This window comes from Atractosteus spatula, chromosome 10 (genome assembly GCF_055471065.1).
Source record: "Atractosteus spatula isolate fAtrSpa1 chromosome 10, fAtrSpa1.hap1, whole genome shotgun sequence".
Taxonomy (NCBI): Eukaryota; Metazoa; Chordata; class Actinopteri; order Semionotiformes; family Lepisosteidae; genus Atractosteus; species Atractosteus spatula.
The window spans coordinates 28891292-28908154 of NC_142715.1; the positions used below are offsets into that span (position 1 = coordinate 28891292).

Sequence of the window (16863 nt, forward strand, 5' to 3'; positions counted from 1 at the left end):
CAACGTAAATCGCTATCTTTGTCTTCTGTGTAATAATGTTCACCTCTCTGTCCAGCAAATTTACAGGTTAAAAACAATACTGTTAGGCTGGGAAAACGATTTTTTTTAAGAAATACAAAATGAGATATAATGATATGTTCCGGCTTAGACATTAACGAAGAGCATAACGCGTGTACTGCATACACTGCAAGTACAACCCCCCTCTCTGCAGGAGTGCTGGCTGCGACGAATTGAACCGGTCTCACGGGTATTTTCAAAGTAGGAGGCGAGATTTCCAGCGAAAGACACTCCCCCCCCCCTCAAAAACCCAGTAAGTACAGTACTTACTAGTTAAAGGCTAGGCTCCCGACTACGGCGAAAGGAACCCTTCTTTCATTAGAATACAATGAACATATTTTAGCCCTGAATGAATAAATAGCAAACATGGTTTACATAAAAGACATTTTTCCAAGAAAGTTTAGCCTTTGTCACTAATGAAACCACTAAATAAAGACATAAATATAAAAATCTTAAGATTTTTAAAATGCATGACTTTGCTAAAATTTATTTGAAAATAAAAACAATTACAACCGCCAGGGGAGAGAGAGAACAGGGGAGGGATGTTGGTTTTGCATAAGGGGCGGGGCTATTGAAATTAGGTCTGTTTGGGAATGTGTAGTTACATGTTCTGGCTGTTTGTGAATTATCGTTGTTGAGTATGGAGTGTTGAGGTATTGATTTTGTGTAATGCTTTATGTTGAAAATTGAGGTGGATTTTGTTTATGATAAACAGGATAAACTGGGATGGGAGGAAGGTTTGTTTTGCATAAGGGGCAGGATTATGATAATTGGAGGACTTTGCGAGAGTAAAATGGTTTGATATATTTGATTTTGTATTGTGGTTGTTATCTATGTTTTTGGTTGGTATTATGTTTATATGGTTGTTTTTGTTGGTTGGTTGTTATTATGGTTATTAATAATACGATCTATAGTTGAAATCTGAGCCTAAATAAAAAGAAAAAGCAAGTGATTAGGTTTATGAGCAATCTAATTACTTATTCGTTTAAAACGCTATATAAAATAAAGTTTATTATTAATTTGCTGCACAGAGCGGTGAATATTATTATGCATAAGACAAAGATAACGATCCTGATCAATTTAGAAATCTGTGTACGCTGTAAGGTTTTTACTTCTTAAACTTTTAAAATACACGTTTTGAATAGAAAGAAATCCTCTTCCTGTTACAGTATGTATAGCAAACCAGCACGTCTTTTTTCTCCAATCAGAGGGGTGTCAGATGGTGTCAGCCAATCACCATTCTGCGTTGGGTAGCAACGGGTGACTGTTCTCAGGCGGAAGATGTAAACAGCTTAATGTTCGTGTTAAATAATTTTTTTAAATTCAATTAAACGGGCACAGTTAAGACATTAAATATACATATACATACTGTATACAGTACAGTTTGCATACGGTAATATGTTACGCGATTAAAAAATAAATAAATAAAACTGGAAGGTTCAGCACCAGCTGGATTCGAGCACACACCCTGCCCGTTGGCAGGCACGCACCTAGACCAGTCGGCTACAATACAGCTCGCATGAGCAGGCAGGCGAAACAGCCCTACACAGCCCGGCCCAGTACACGGATATAATCATACCGTTATTAAATTCTTGAGATACGCGATTCCATATTATATTCCCTTTTAATCAAATTCTAAAAGTATGCTTGTTGACTCCGGTATCACGTTAGTTAAAGACTTCGAAGCTTACAATGTTTAGGGAGAAATGGAATACCGGTGTGTATTTTTTTCTTTAAAGTACCAAGACCAGCTATATACTGTATGTTTATGTTCCAAAATTAATATCGTTTATGGCTTTCACACGCGTTACAGTATGCTCCTATTCTTTTTATGCTCAGCTACTAAGATTTCCCTTCAGTGGTAAAATTCAATATCTACAACGGGCACAGCAAAGACGTTTTTACTGTAAGTCTTTCTACGACAGACCAACGGACCACGAGTGCCCCTGTCGGTCAACCAATCACTTACTGCGGTGCCACGCGTCATCTTGCGTCATACTGAGCGACGTCACCTGCGGTACGTGTCTGTGACGCGCACTTTGAATGGCTGCATCTGTATATACAGTGCCTTGCGAAAGTATTCGGCCCCCTTGAACTTTTCAACCTTTTGCCACATTTCAGGCTTCAAACATAAAGATATACATTTTTTATTTTATGTGAAGAATCACCAACAAGTGGGACACAATTGTGAAGTGGAACGAAATCTATTGGATTTTTGAAACTTTTTTAACTAATAAAAAAATGAAAAGTGGGGCGTGCAAAATTATTCGGCCCCTTTACGTTCAGTGCAGCAAACTCACTCCAGAAGTTCAGCGAGGATCTCTGAATGATCCAATGTTGTCCTAAATGACTGATGGTGATAAATAGAATCCACCTGTGTGTAATCAAGTCTCTGTATAAATGCACCTGCTCTGTGATAGTCTCAAGGTTCTGTTGAAAGCGCAGAGAGCATCATGAAGACCAAGGAACACACCAGGCAGGTCCGTAATACTGTTGTGGAGAAGTTTAAAGCCGGATTTGGATACAAAAAGATTTCCCAAGCTTCAAACATCCCAAGGAGCACTGTGCAAGCGATCATCTTGAAATGGAAGGAGTATCAGACCACTGCAAATCTACCAAGACCTGGCCGTCCCTCTAAACTTTCAGCTCAGACAAGGAGAAGACTGATCAGAGATGCAGCCAAGAGGCCCATGATCACTCTGGATGAACTGCAGAGAACTACAGCTGAGGTGGGAGAGTCTGTCCATAGGACAACAATCAGTCTTACACTGCACAAATCTGGCCTTTATGGAAGAGTGGCAAGAAGAAAGCCATTTCTCAAAGATATCCATAAAAAGTCTCGTCTAAAGTTTGCCACAAGCCACCTGGGAGACACCCCAAACATGTGGAAGAAGGTGCTCTGGTCAGATGAAACCAAAATCGAACTTTTTGGCCACAATGCAAAACGATATGTTTGGCGTAAAAGCAACACAGCTCATCACCCTCAACACACCATCCCCACTGTCAAACATGGTGGTGGCAGCATCATGGTTTGGGCCTGCTTTTCTTCAGCAGGGACAGGGAAGATGGTTACAATTGAGGGGAAGATGGATGCAGCCAAATACAGGACCATTCTGGATGAAAACCTGTTGGAGTCTGCAAAAGACCTGAGACTGGGACGGAGATTTATCTTCCAACAAGACAATGATCCCAAACATACAGCAAAATCTACAAAGGAATGGTTCACAAATAAACGTATCCAGGTGTTTGAATGGTCAAGTCAAAGTCCAGACCTGAATCCAATCGAGAATCTGTGGAAAGAGCTGAAAACTGCTGTTCACAAACGCTCTCCATCCAACCTCACTGAGCTCGAGCTGTTTTGCAAGGAAGAATGGGCAAGAATTTCAGTCTCTCGATGTGCAAAACTGATAGAGACATACCCCAAGCGACTTGCAGCTGTAATCGCAGCAAAAGGTGGCTCTACAAAGTATTAACGCAAGGGGGCCGAATAATTTTGCACGCCCCACTTTTCATTTTTTTATTAGTTAAAAAAGTTTCAAAAATCCAATAGATTTCGTTCCACTTCACAATTGTGTCCCACTTGTTGGTGATTCTTCACATAAAATAAAAAATTTATATCTTTATGTTTGAAGCCTGAAATGTGGCAAAAGGTTGAAAAGTTCAAGGGGGCCGAATACTTTCGCAAGGCACTGTACTATGTACCAAGATCTCTCAGTTAACAAAAAAAAAACCACAATAATATTATAAGAAGAAGGAGACATGTTCTCCTGGTTCTGTGGCTGAACCATATATATACACAACAAAGAATATGCAAAAACTTTGTTTTAATCTGAAATTTTATATACAAAGATTTTAAAGTCACTACGTACAATAGATATTTATCATTAAAATCTTAAAATCATTCACTGATGATAACTTCTCAGTAATATGTATATTATATTGACATTTATATTGGTTATATATATATATCACAGCCTGTTAAATATTCACTTTAAATTCATGAGCTCTTAAGCCCATAGTGGTAGTGAGGACGAATCAGATGTTAAATCGAGGAAGGGAGACAGTAGATTGAGACCCACCCCCCAGACAGACTGAGAAAGGGTTCATTGTCACACAGATGAACACATTTGCAAGACAATGCGAGGCTCCGAACCGCAGCAGCCACAAATCCTGCTCCTGTGTCAATGTTAAGAGGGTTTATAAGACATTCAACACACATTTATTGATTCATGGCATAACTTGTCCTTCCTATTCACTAACATTATAAGACCATGTCCCAGTTTTTAAACTGTACACTAAGCCCTTTCTCCAGGTCCACACCATGACGCAGCATAAGAAGTGTGGACTTCAAGTACATGAGGATTTGAGAGGCACCGTTACAAAAAGGGGGGCATGGGACACCCCCCCAAGTGACGTCACCGGTTTGTTACGCGGGTCAAAACGCTTCCTGTGGTTGCTGCTGCTTTTGCAGTGAGTGAGTGCATGTGGACAGAATTTCTTAAAAATGTTTTTCCTTCCTCCATTCGCAGGCTGATGAACTTGAATCTCACCGCGTCTATCCCTGAACCAAAAGGGAGTGACGCATTGTGTTCATTCGTGTTGAGCAGACTCGACTCCAAACGGGCGAAGTAAACAAGGGAAAACTTGGTGATACCGCCCTGTTTATATGCAGCTTTGTGTTACTAAAGACATTTCAACTCGACTACTACAGTACACAAATGACAGTAGAAGGAAAATCATTCATTCGCTTTCTTTCAATGCAAACTAGGCTGGACCTCAAAGCTTTGTACTATTGAATAGTCTATTATTAAATATTCCATCTACAAAATATACCGCAGGTTAACCAATATTATATTCATCAAAATGGGGTGGCGAAATCAAATCTGTACGTCAAAACATTCTACCTAGAACACAAACAGGATGAATCTGAATGTAACACAATCTACAGACGAAAATAATACATACAGCATGAATACTTAAAGTAGTTCACACAGGGAGCTGTATCAACATGCGTAGGCTGCAAAGGAACGTAGAGGTTTATTCCTGTGCTGAAAAGAGAAAAAAAGAAACAACATTCTGGCTATGGAGCCTTCTTCGGGCGTCAAAACCTTCTTCTACAGCTGAAATGTTGTTTCTTATCTTTCCAGCAGGGAATAAACCTTTACTTGTTCCCGAACTGAAGGTAGTCTAATTTATGTAATTTTGATACATAAAATATGCACATATTAAAACCATAAAAAATAATATTTTAGTTAACAATTTTGGGGGAAAAGCAAGCGCTATCTTGATATTAGTGGTTCTATAATAATTAAGCCTGCTTTACTACACCAGCTACATGACTTCTTCGTTGGGTATTCCTCAGACTATATTCAGAAGACGGCAAAACAGAGCACAAAGCAATAACTCATCATAGCAATTAACAGGGTCTAGGAGGAGAAGCTGATCAAACAAAGTTGTAATCATTTTCTTAAGACTTTTTTGTGCACTGCAGAAGATTGAAAAGGGCAGCAGAGGACAGTCGGGGATGTAACTTCACGAAAAACATTTGTTCTGTCTAAATTGCCAGTATTTAACACACTGACTGGACACTCCAGTACATTAACACTGCACTGAGAGAGAGGGGTTCATATAGACACACTGGCTGACTGGACACTGCTTTAATGTACAATAAGGTACATTAACACTGCACAGAAGAGATAGTTACCGCCACGTCGATAAATAATCTGCCCACAAACATATTTCCAAGACTCCAAAGTCTCCTAAATTGGTTTTCACATAAAGAAAGTGTATCAGTTGATGACAAATTCAATAATACTTAGACAAAACCGAGTTTCTGGCCACATTCAAAGAACAACAATAACCTTAATGAGAATATAACTAGACCACAACTAGTTTAGTTCGCAGAAAAGAATCCCTCGGCAACATCACAAACCTTTCCTACTTCGCTCTGCATCTCTCCACTACAGATTCAACAGTGAGGAAGTTAAAAACACCGTTTTTAAACACAGACATTACTACATAAGTCATCGCACTTACCCGACAGCTCCGTTTCTTCATTTGTTTCTGCAGTGATTTCACAGGGAGGCATGAGTCCAACATTATCCGTCTGTCCCTGATCTCCTCCTGCTCCCGACTCCTTCTCCCACAGCTGCAGTCGCACTTTAAAGGTCTCGTTTTCCTTCATTCGCGTTATTTCTGTCCCGAAACTGTCCTTGACACACTGTGTGATATTAATCACGGCCCGACTCACCAGGATCTGGGAGACGCTGCGGAGTTTGTCTTGAAACTCGTCAGACATCCTGTTTCGGAAAACTTCTGAAACTTCATACACGAACGATTTGAGCAAAACCTCCATGAAACAGTGAAGCTCGTTTTCCTGCTTCATTTGCGCGATTTCGACCCCGAAACCGTTGTCGACAGACGTGATTTTAATCACGACCCGTCTCGCCAGAACCTGAGAGATCCGGCAGAGTTTTTGTTCAATCGACTTCTCGGAATCATCTGTCCGGTTTCGGAAAACTTCCGAAACTTCATGCACGATCGATTTAAGCACAATCTCCATGAAAGAGTGCGTCTCAGTTTTCAGATTAAGCAACAGATGCTCCATTTTTTCCAGAGTCGATCTGGAAGACAGACAAGCCCTGCAGCTGCAGCGGCTGTAAACACGTGGGTTTGAACACAGAAAGCAAAATGTGGTCATAGAGAGGACTTCCGGGTTATCAGATGAACTTCCTTAGTGACCGTTGCTATAAGCCACAAAAATATTCGAATAATAAAAATCTGAAAAAAATAGTCCAGAATAGATGTTTGCGTTATATTATAGTGTAACGTATACGGCCGACATTGTTTTATTTTTATTAAATGTGTAAATAATTTACAAATACAACTAGAGGAGCAGAAACAGATACAAGAGAAAAAAAACACGAACAGAAAAAAAAATTAACTGGCAGAGGTAACGAAGTAAATTATATTTTTTACATGTATCAAATGTTTTCCTTGCTTAAGCATTTTTTTCATTTTTATAGAATTTAAATAATATTTCAACTCCATCTGAAAAGTACTAAAAGGGGGAGTATTATTGGACCATTTTGATTTATGAATGTGAAATTTACTCAGAATGACTAATAAATTTGCTATAAATAAATTCTTTTTTTAAAAAAGTTCTCTTACACAGTACAATATCAAAGTCCTTAAACCTAAAAAAAAACACCTTTAAATGCCTACAAACAAAATTCTGCAAGTCTGTCCAAAACAACTTCACAAACACACACCTTACAAGTAAATGTACCAAAGATTCCCTTTCAACCCGGCAAAAAACGCACAAATCATCCTGCTCATGCTTAAAATTAGACAGTACTTATTTAACTGGATAAAACCTATGAACAATTTTAAATGATATCTTTTTAGCTTTATTTGTAATACAATATCCATCAGGAGTTATCCAAACTAACTTCCAATTTATATTTTCAAATGGTGCATTCCGAAAAGATCAACTTGACACGCATGCCTTTCCTGTATAAAATAAAAATCATCTCTCATTTTTTTACAAAACAAATCGCTTTTCTTTTTACAACATTTCGAATATCGTTAATTTAATAGAAACATCTACCTTAATTTCTTATTTATTCCGCACGTCTGCAGACACTGTTTACATGTCTGTATTGTTTACTTGTACGTTGTCTACTGTTTGTACAGTATATTGTCTTGATGCACTGTCTGTACTTTGTGTAAAGTATCTATATCTATGCTCTTGCAGTCTCCTTCCTCACCGCTCCTGCTCGCTCGACACTCAGTCTCTATGCCTGGGCTCGTTGAATCTCTGTCCAAGTCATTTGGATCTTAATGACTATATGAACAAAAAATAATTTCAGGTTTACAAATTTGACACCCACTCAATTTAGTGTGCACACGTTTCTTGTTACAGAGGGGAAAAAATGCACAACATGAAATTTCTCATGCTCACCTATAAGGCCCTGCATGGCTTGGCACCTCAGTACCTGTCTGAACTATTATCGCCCTACTCCCCACCTCGCAACCTTCTCTCTTCTAATTCTGCTCTCCTAACTGTTCCCCAAGCCCATCTACATTCTGTGGGTGACAGGGCCTTCTCCTGTTATGCCCCCAAGCTCTGGAACTCTCTCCCCATGGATATCACAGAGTCACCTTCTCTAAACTACTTCAAATCCAGACTCAAAACCTTCTTCTTCAGAAGAGCCTTTATTTAACTGTTCTTTACCCCTCTGCTTTTCTTAGTACCACCATCCACGGTCTCCTCTATATATTGTAATTGTGTTTTATCTTGTGTATTTTTATTTATTGTTGTTGTCATTCTGTAAAGAGCTTTGAGAAGCCACCTTTTAAGGCACTATCCCCATGTACCCCATGTATTAAGAAGACCCCCCTATTCCAGTATATTACCTGTAGTGTTATATTAAAAAAATCATAAAAAATAAAGAACACTTTTACAACCCAAAGCAAGGTTGTATAAGGTGAGGGGGGCTGTCTGATGTGTAAAACACTTGGTTGTAGCATTGTGAATCTTGTGCTTCAAATGCTATTGAGTCATGAAGAGGACCTCCCTATCCCAGTGTATTGCATGTCTAATCAGTGCCGTATTGAAAAAATCATAAAAAAAACTGAAAGAGGTTTCACAACCCAAAGCAAGGCTGGGAAAGGTCAGAGGACCTGCTTAGTGTGTAAAACACTTACCTGCAGCATTGTGGGTGCTGTGGTTTAAATGCTATTGGCCTGTGAACAGCATCCCCCTATCCTAGTGCACAGTGCCACATTCAATAAAACCATGAGAAAAAGAGATTCACAACCCAAAGCTCTGCCAGTCTTCTGTGTACACAATCATGGACATCATGATTTGAACATCATGGGTGCTGTTTTTAAAAAGCTGTTGAGTAAAGAATAGGAATTGTCCTGCAGAATGAAAACAGGAAATAAAGAAAGGGTTTCAGAAATAAAACAAAGCTTTATTCCCATGCTGACAGTCTGGGTAATTGGAAACTGCTGTTCTGCTTCCTATGGTCATATATGGGTTTTTCGCATGAAACTTTATTGAGCAGTATTTCTGCGTTGTGAACGTATGTATGTATCCCCCAGTGTTCCAGATGGTGCGTAATTGCGCATCAATCAAAACCCCCGAGTGTCAGAAAAGAATAATTAGCTCACTGATATGTTTATGGAGGGGTTGTGAAAATTTTCAAAGTCGTGGTCTTTAAAATGCATTTGGTTTGAAGGCGTTCTGTGTTATATGATATGTGATATGGACACAAGAATATTCGTGCGTGGAATAAAAAGACAAACTGAAGGCTGTGCGAACATTCACAATGTACTTTATACACAGAGCAATTGTATATACAAAGCAATTGTTTCATAAAAACGCTACAGGCGTGCCAAAATCGTTTATGAACTTCAAGCTAACTTTACCCCGGTCAAAGTGATGAAGACACAGACATTCAATGAAAACGAATTTGATTCACTCAAGGCTCCGCTCTTTTGTTGTGATGTCATTTTAATTAATGTTAGCTGTGATTAGGTGTCGTTTTTGTCTCTTTTAACTTAAGAGTTAAAGAGTTTAAGAGTCTGCTCCTTTCTTCCTAGTATAGAAATAACATGTTCCATGTTTACAACCACCACTATAAATTATTTGTTCAGCTCTAATGCCTGTCTGCGTTGACAAGGCATCTCAAAATGACATATTAAATAAGAACACGATCCTTCTGGTTACCATTCCTGTGGTTGGAGCGTTGTTTCGCCCTTTTTCGTTCTTCTACAATATTTACAGACAGGGCTTTATCACTGGAGTTGTACAGAAGAAGTGTGAATCGGTCCATGAAAATCATCAGTACTGCTGTTGTTCTATGCGTAGTTTAACCGATAGCACTTAAAAGATGCAAAAAGCTTTCTTCCTAGTATAGAAATAACATGTTCCATGTTTACAACCACCACTATAAATTATTTGTTCAGCTCTAATGCCTGTCTGCGTTGACAAGGCATCTCAAAATGACATATTAAATAAGAACACGATCCTTCTGGTTACCATTCCTGTGGTTGGAGCGTTGTTTCGCCCTTTTTCGTTCTTCTACAATATTTACAGACAGGGCTTTATCACTGGAGTTGTACAGAAGAAGTGTGAATCGGTCCATGAAAATCATCAGTACTGCTGTTGTTCTATGCGTAGTTTAACCGATAGCACTTAAAAGATGCAAAAAGCTTTCAAAGAAAACAGAATTGAAAGACAGTAGAGTAAGGAGGTAAAAAAGCACTCCCCCGTCGAGGAATTAACCACCGTCGCCCGTGTGACTGGATATAAAAATAACTGATTCGTTTTTGCCCAGTCTCTGGAAGCTTCAATGCGATTATTTTTCCTTCCTTATTTCTTCATTCCCATGAATTTACTCTGTCGTAGAGGAAACGCGAAAGTGGGAAATTGCAGGCATTCTCCATGAGCTTACAGCACTGGGGATGTAGCTCAGTGGTAGAGTGCATGCTTCGCATGTAGGAGGTCCCGGGTTCAATCCCTGGTATCTCCACGTGCTTTATATTATTGTGCTCACATCGCAATCTTCTGTTGAGTGAGAACTCTTTGTCGGTGTTCATAGAGAGCCAGGTTTACATATTAAGTTCAGTCACACACGAAGTGCTACAGTGTTGCTCTGCTGTTTTAAATGTACCTCCAAAGCATTTAGTTCTGTTAACTACAACAAATGATTTGAACTAATTTAACGTCACATTCAGGAAATCCAGAGAACGTCTCCACACTTGTCGTGGCTGTTGAAGAAATCACCTGTTAAATCTCACCTGGGATTTCTTGAGAAATCATTCAGCGAGCGAGTCCTCCCTCTGGACTCCGCACTAAATTGAAAGCTGCGCGAATTCCTCACTGCGTGTCTTGTACTGTTACAGGTGCTCTCGTGTAGATGTGGAGCACAGCCATAAGGACACTTTGAACTTTTTCCGTATGTGAAGGAAAAGGCAAAAGATCATGAATAGTATTAATCGTATAAAATATCCATGGTACAACTCGAGAAAGTACTGAAGGACTAAACAACGACTTTTGATGATTACAAGAGATTCAAGAAACACAACCGTCCGCACACGGGCTTGGATCCTGAACGCTTAAGTTAAGACAAAGCGAAGGAAACGAACTGTAAATTCTCTTCACGTCTTACAGTTTGTGAAATAAAACAATTTCTTACTTTCTTAATAATTTCTTACTGCTGATAGACGATTTATTGCATTTTAACAAAATCACAATTACAAACATTTTGGGTTAAACTGTTATTCACACACTCTAACGAAGATAAACGTTAGTGTCTTCCGGTGTGTGAGCCCATTTCTAATAAGAATAAAAAATAAGTTATATAAATTGAATTGTTCTATTTTTTATACTTACATAGTCTTATTAATATTTCAGTTAAATATTTTCTTCTGTAGTAATACTAGTCTCGATTTACAATTTTTGGACATGGTGCATCTTAAATAATTTTGTTATTAGTTTCGGTTTTGGAAAATCGCGCCCAGAAGCTACCAAAACTGGTAATGTTCACAAGATGTGTAATGCAATAGCAGCCTTCTGGGTGGAAAACAAAAAGTATTTCTTGGTATGAATCCTAGCTCATTTAAAGGCGGCATTCTAGGACTTCTCGCTTCAGAAATCCTGTCAACGCATCGTACATTTCTACTCCATCAATATCAGCAGTGTTATCACTACTAAACGCTAAGAATAGATCCTGGCAATACTTCATGAGATCTTCGTTGGAAAATTGTTTATTTTATTTTTTAAAAATATTTTCAATACCATCCAAAAAGTCAAGTTTCAATTGCATGCAACTGATGAGATCTCTCTTCGATGGAAGTTATAAGTACATCCAAAACACGTTTCTTGTGGATCCAGAAGAGGATTATTATGAGGCTCAAAACATGCCTGTCTCTTCTTTTTTTGAGGACGAATTGATTATTGACATGTAATCATTGGTTCAAAACCCAAATCATCTGGTATTGCTGTTGTTTCTTTGATAGTTTCTTCAAATTCTTCAATTGATCTTCGATATTGGGGGATAATATCATACAAGTTGTGGTTTTCTTTTAATCACCAATTTTATTAAAATTTCACCTTCTTTTACAGATGTCTTGCATGTATCACAAGATATAACAAGTCCCCTTGCGTCCTCAGGTAAAATGTTTTAAAAAGTACAACAAAAGTACAATATACTAAACAGCATTTATGGTTACATGTATATTAAAATGAAGGTACATATACAGAGATATTAAAATACAATTGTACAGTCCAATCCTAATAATGCTTGTGAAGTTCTCCAGCAAATCTGCACTGTAATTTTGAAGTATTATAGCTGAGAATGCAAGGTGAGTATGAAATTCAAATTAATTTCTTGGAAGCTGCTGATGTTGGTCATTATTGAGCATTCCAGATCATATTCACTTAAGTACTAAATTGATTACTTCTTGTAGCTTTAAACGTGCACAATATTTGCATTTCTTGCAAATATCAAGATGTTTTAGGTGTCACTGAGAACAATAATCGAGTTTGAGCAGATATTATGCTTACATGGGAATCACAAGATGTGCTCCTCTAGGTGGGCTTGAACTACCAATCTTCCGCTTAAGAGAAAGAGTAACAAGAACCAATGTTTTGCCAAGTAATTTGAAGTCATAGATAAAGAAACGTGGTGCAGAATGAAGAAGCACAGACAGGGTTTGAACCCTCATAGCCCAAAAGTCCACCTACTATACGATGTTTATGGAGGCATACATGTTTCCATGGGATATTTACTCTTGCTCCCAAACCAATATGCTGCAGTGATATATGATAATGGTACTGTCACTGCTTGTGAGCCATGTGTTTCAGCTATCAGCCTACTATCAACCAACGCTAGTAATATTACTGTTGTAGTAGAGGAGCAAGAGAGGTGGTGACCCTTAAGTTCAGAATTGTGGATTCAAGGGTCATCTGTGTCCTTTCTGATCCCTCTAATCTTTTAGTAGGACAGTGCAAGCAAGACGTGATAGCGTACAGTGACAACCCAATGTCTTATGTGCTTTGTGTAATTCAGCTTTCTTACCACTTTGGGGCTCGATTCAGATATCGTTGTTAAAGCAAGGGGCGGGCAAAGGCTTTCCTAAATCAAGGTTGGTCTGCTCACAAGTAAATATAAACACTTGAGCGTTTGCTGTTTGAAGACCGCACTTTGTCAAAATACTACTGTTTCTTAATTTCACATAATGGTATTTAGATGGGGCAAAGTAGTGTAGGCCTTGTGCAACTTTGATTAGCGTTTGTTATTCGGTTTTGAGGTTTGAGGAGCATAATGCAAATCAAGCTGGTGAATAGAAAATGAAACAGGAATCATTTCTTGGGCTAAGAAATCCAAGAAGCATGGAAACCCATGGATTTTAACAGTACAGAACACTCACAAATCGCAGTGTTGCTGCTTTTATATTTCGGTCTTTGACTTTTGAATGCATACCTTACCGGAAATCTTTCTTCACTTACAGACAGCTCAAAAAGTTCTTAAGGCAGAAATCGGAGCCCATCTAAAAGTTCCTTTCTGCTAATCACATTTAAGTATTGACGAAGCATTTTCCTGCCCATCATGTTCTTGAAAAGCGGTTTCTCTGTTTTCCTCCTATTGTCATTGTCAGCACAATAAGACAGGAATAATGCACAAAAAATAAAAAAAAGTAGCTGTCAGAAGTGGGATTTAATCCCATGTTTCCATTCGGAGACCAGAACACCCAACCAAGATGAAAGACATCAGTTCTCAAGTCTGACACCTTAGACCACTCAGCCAACCAATGACAAAAACTGTGCTGGATTCACCAGTAGTTCACTAAACTGAGTTTCTTCTTTGAACAGATTTGCTTGTCTACAGAGTAAATTGCAAAGTCCAGGTGTGCAAAGCTCATGGAGACTTATTCACAAACTCTACTGCTGTAATAAATGCAAAAGGATCTTCCACAAAGTATTAGCTGGGGGGGGTTCACACTTATGCAACCAGGGTGTTGTAGGTTTATTAGTTTCAATTATTTTTCCAAAATTTTTCTCTTCAATTTTGTTGGTTGCAAGGTCACATTAAGGATGGACAGACATCTGACATGATTTATCTTGATTTCTGGGTTAACATCACAAAAATTTCTGCAATTTCAATAAAGGTGTGTAGACTTTTTATATCCACTGTACAGTCACTTCCTTTGTTAAGCGCCATGGGGCAACCTAGTTATTGTGAAAGGCGCTATATAAAAATAAATTTAATTTAATTTAATTAATCCAGAGCATCAAGGCACTTTACAAAACATGCATAGAAAAGTAGAGTATAAATGTGTAAAACCGTAGTTTCTGAAGTAACTGCTTGGATAATCCAACTGCCACTGTTGTTACTGCTTCTGTTGCTAATACTACTACTGTTACTACTACTACTACCACCATGACTTCAGATTCTTATACTAATTCTGATACTAATACTCCTGCTACTACTACTGCTGTCATTACTAGTAATAGTGATAAAAACAGGGCACTCACAGATCTGTGGATGTGGGTCTGGACTCTAGAAAGTGATTCCATTCACAAATAGCTCTGGACCTCAACACCTGTTGATGGGTCACTTCTGTCAGACACACCAGTGGAGCCCAAGCCCACCTAAACACACACTCACACACACTGACAGATATACACCCACACACTCACACACATTATCACACACTGACAGACACACATCCAAACAATCACACACAGACACTACACAGACTCACAGACACAACGAATACTTATAGACACACATCCACACACTCACAAACACAAATTCACACAGTGACAGACACCACACACTCCTCACAAACACCACACACTCACAAACACATACGCTCATAACTACAAATACACTATAAATAACACTAATACAAATAACAATTATATCACAACAGTAACACTATCACTAAGACTTACACTATCATCATCACTAACACTGACACAAAATACTACTACACTTATAATTCACGAGGAATGACAGCAGCCGAAAGCTTGGGGGAAATTAGAATAGTTTATTGTGATGTGGAGATTTGGCGTAACCCGCTTGGCTGAGGGCCAACCTCCCGGCCGTTGGACGGGGAGGATAGGACCCCCATGCAACCAATGGGGTAGCTGCAAAGGTGGAGAGGGGGTGGAGGAGGGATGCAGAAAACGAACGAGGAAGAGGAGAGGGTGACGTTTGGTATTTATGGAGACCGGTTGCTAACGTCAGGATTAGTGAGAATTGCAGCAGCTGTGTCGAATGAGCGCGGCTGCCTTCATTCCTCCCGAACTTTCATTAAAAACTCCATTTCACGAGGAATGACAGCAGCCGAAAGCTTGGGAGAAATTAGAATAGTTTATTGTGATGTGGAGATTTGGCGTAACCCGCTTGGCTGAGGGCCAACCTCCCGGCCGTTGGACGGGGAGGATAGGACCCCCAAAAGAACCAAGCGGGACCCCCAGTCACCAGTGCAGAAAAACAAAAACAAAAGATTATTGGGCCAATTCAGCTGAGGAGAGAAAGTGCCTGCTTGAGGTTACCGGGGTTAGTTTTAATGTATGCATGGTAAGCCTCGGAGGATCAACGGCCGAGTTGCTTGATGAGATGCTCGGGTATGCCCTGGCGAGCGGCGGAGGATGCAGCCCCTGATCTAAAGGAGTGCCCAGAGAATTGTTTAGGAGGGTATCATGATGCGGCCCTTCTCGTTTGCGAACAGAGGGGCAGTAGGCGAAGCTCCGGCAGAGGTGCGAAGATGAGCGTAATGGGATAGAGGCTCGTGAGGGCTTATGTAGGAACGGAGTTTGGAATAATAGGTGAGAGTGGCGGATCTGAGTTGGTTGGTTTTGCTTTCTTGAGATAGAAGGTCAGCGTCGCGGAAGGAGATGTTGGATAAGCAGGGTTGAGGAGAAGGATCGAAGGATGTGGAATTAGCGGTAATTTCGGAGCGCCTTAGGACGATAAAGAAGGCTAACAAGAATGAAGATTCAAGAGGGCAGTCGACCCGGGGTGAGTGGTAACCTGACCTGACGACGTTGAGGCAGGATTCAAGGATGTCTGAGGTAAGTGGTGCGCGTAGGTTCGGAAGTGGTTTTCAAGCCACTGAAAGCCTTTAAGGAGAGTAATTTGAGGGTGGATAAGGGATGAGCAGATCGTGCCGAAAAGGAGTGGATGCCGCACAGGTATACTTTGGTGGTGGATGCTCGTACCTTGAGTGAGTTTCTGCGATAGCAAACGAAGGATGATACGGTGAGAATGTCGAGAGAACGGAATTTTATGGTCGCGGAGAGGTGGAAGGATTGGAAGCCCTTCCGGGCAGTGCAGTAGGAATTGAGAGTTCAAGGGGCGATCCCTGAGAGGATAGTTTGCTGGGCCAGCTGGAGATAGCGATGGAAAGGATGATTCAGAGGAACGCGAGTTCCGAATAGGGAGGTACTGTGCACGGGTTCAGTCTTGCATCTGGTGCCAAGTTCCTGAATTGAAAGCGAGAGAGAGAGTCAGCTATCTCATTAAGGTGGCCTGGAATGCGAGCAGCTACGCGGATGAATTGATGTGTGAGAGAAATCCATTTAGGCAGCAGAGGAATTTCATGATGGATTGGGATGAAGACCTTCCTTTGTTGGTTATATGAACTATTGCATGGATGGCCGAATGGATGAGGACGTTTTTTTTTTTGTTTCCAATTGTGGCCCCAAAGAGAAGCAGCAACGACAATTGGAAATATTTCTAACAAGGCCGATGACTGGTTGTCGAGAGGGATTGGAAAGAAATC

At 39.8% G+C, this 16863-nt stretch overlaps 1 non-coding gene across 1 annotated transcript; it reads left to right on the forward strand.

The window, feature by feature from the left end:
• The first annotated feature begins 10526 nt into the window (after positions 1-10526).
• Positions 10527-10598, forward strand: trnaa-cgc (transfer RNA alanine (anticodon CGC)). The gene has a single exon. It is a non-coding gene; the product is annotated as a tRNA-Ala (tRNA).
• The last annotated feature ends 6265 nt before the right edge of the window (positions 10599-16863 follow it).